Below are 2,779 nucleotides of genomic sequence, written 5' to 3'. Positions count from 1 at the left end.
ATTTAAAGAATATAGAGTGTAATCAACTGCAACATGCATAACGGTGGACAAAAACGTTCTCCGTTTTTTTTTCCAACTTAATGGATTTGCATACACGTTCTGACAACTGGTTAATGTGCTCGGTATAGGGTATGACCACTTCTGGCAGCAGTAAAGGCCTGGCAAAGACGGAACATGCTCTGAATGATGTCATCAAACTCATGTTGAGGTAATAACGCCCATTATACCTGCAGGGTTGCTCACAAGTCTTAGAGAGTGGTTGGTGGATGCCGGCGTGATGCAACCCATCTCCCTAGTGCATCGCAGACATGGTGTATGGAATTAAAATCGGAAAAGCGATCAGGCCACGTCATGTGTGCCGTATCTTCTATTTCCCAGAAAACATCAACTACCCGTGCTCTATGAGGTCGAACATTATCAGTTCTAAGTCTGGGCCCACAGCACCTCACAACAACAGCACATGTGGCCCCAAGATCTCATCACGATACCTGACAGCAGTTAAATCTTACTGATTCACCAGTCCAATTTCATGAAGAGGTGTTCGAGTGGTCAACATAACCCCAGCCTACACTATTAGGGGTAGTCCTCGATATCGGTCTCTTTCCACAATGTTTGGGTCCCGAAATCATGTTCGACGTGCCCTCCAGATGCGAATCTGTCGATAAGCTCTCTCCAGACATAATCGGGACTAATCTGTGAAAAGAACATTGGTCGGAAACCTTTTCACATGAATCACTGAGTACAAATGACAGCTCCGCTAATGCACTGCTCCTTGATATCTTATGTACGCGATACTACCGCCGTCTGTGTGTGAGAATATCGCTACCCCATGAACCATGGACCTTGCCGTTGGTGGGGAGGCTTGCGTGCCTCAGCGATACAGATAGCCGTACCGTAGGTGCAACCACAACGGAGGGGTATCTGTTGAGAGGCCAGACAAACGTGTGGTTCCTGAAGAGGGGCAGCAGCCTTTTCAGTAGTTGCAAGGGCAACAGTCTGGATGATTGACTGATCTGGCCTTGTAACAATAACCAAAACGGCCTTGCTGTGCTGGTACTGCGAACGGCTGAAAGCAAGGGGAAACTACAGCCGTAATTTTTCCCGAGGGCATGCAGCTTTACTGTATGATTACATGATGATGGCGTCCTCTTGGGTAAAATATTCCGGAGGTAAAATAGTCCCCCATTCGGATCTCCGGGCGGGGACTACTCAAGAGGATGTCGTTATCAGGAGAAAGAAAACTGGCGTTCTACGGATCGGAGCGTGGAATGTCAGATCCCTTAATCGGGCAGGTAGGTTAGAAAATTTAAAAAGGGAAATGGATAGGTTGAAGTTAGATATAGTGGGAATTAGTGAAGTTCGGTGGCAGGAGGAACAAGACTTCTGGTCAGGTGACTACAGGGTTATAAACACAAAATCAAATAGGGGGAATGCAGGAGTAGGTTTAATAATGAATAGGAAAATAGGAATGCGGGTAAGCTACTACAAACAGCATAGTGAACGCATTATTGTGGCCAAGATAGATACGAAGCCCACGCCTACTACAGTAGTACAAGTTTATATGCCAACTAGCTCTGCAGATGACGAAGAAATTGAAGAAATGTATGATGAAATAAAAGAAATTATTCAGATTGTGAAGGGAGACGAAAATTTAATAGTCATGGGTGACTGGAATTCGAGTGTAGGAAAAGGGAGAGAAGGAAACATAGTAGGTGAATATGGATTGGGGGACAGAAATGAAAGAGGAAGCCGCCTGGTCGAATTTTGCACAGAGCACAACATAATCATAACTAACACTTGGTTTAAGAATCATGAAAGAAGGTTGTATACATGGAAGAACCCTGGAGATACTAAAAGGTATCAGATAGATTATATAATGGTAAGACAGAGATTTAGGAACCAGGTTTTAAATTGTAAGACATTTCCAGGGGCAGATGTGGACTCTGACCACAATCTATTGGTTATGACCTGTAGATTAAAACTGAAGAAACTGCAAAAAGGTGGGAATTTAAGGAGATGGGACCTGGATAAACTAAAAGAACCAGAGGTTGTACAGAGATTCAGGGAGATCATAAGGGAGCAATTGACAGGAATGGGGGAAATAAATACAGTAGAAGAAGAATGGGTAGCTTTGAGGGATGAAGTAGTGAAGGCAGCAGAGGATCAAGTAGGTAAAAAGACGAGGGCTAGTAGAAGTCCTTGGGTAACAGAAGAAATATTGAATTTAATTGATGAAAGGAGAAAATATAAAAATGCAGTAAGTGAAACAGGCAAAAAGGAATACAAACGTCTCAAAAATGAGATCGTCAGGAAGTGCAAAATGGCTAAGCAGGGATGGCTAGAGGACAAATGTAAGGATGTAGAGGCCTATCTCACTAGGGGTAAGATAGATACCGCCTACAGGAAAATTAAAGAGACCTTTGGAGATAAGAGAACGACTTGTATGAATATCAAGAGCTCAGATGGAAACCCAGTTCTAAGCAAAGAAGGGAAAGCAGAAAGGTGGAAGGAGTATATAGAGGGTCTATACAAGGGCGATGTACTTGAGGACAATATTATGGAAATGGAAGAGGATGTAGATGAAGATGAAATGGGAGATATGATACTGCGTGAAGAGTTTGACAGAGCACTGAAAGACCTGAGTCGAAACAAGGCCCCCGGAGTAGACAATATTCCATTGGAACTACTGACGGCCGTGGGAGAGCCAGTCCTGACAAAACTCTACCATCTGGTGAGCAAGATGTATGAAACAGGCGAAATACCCTCAGACTTCAAGAAG

Source organism: Schistocerca piceifrons, chromosome X, assembly GCF_021461385.2.
Source record: "Schistocerca piceifrons isolate TAMUIC-IGC-003096 chromosome X, iqSchPice1.1, whole genome shotgun sequence".
NCBI classification, from domain to species: Eukaryota; Metazoa; Arthropoda; class Insecta; order Orthoptera; family Acrididae; genus Schistocerca; species Schistocerca piceifrons.
This window is presented reverse-complemented; position numbering follows the sequence as displayed.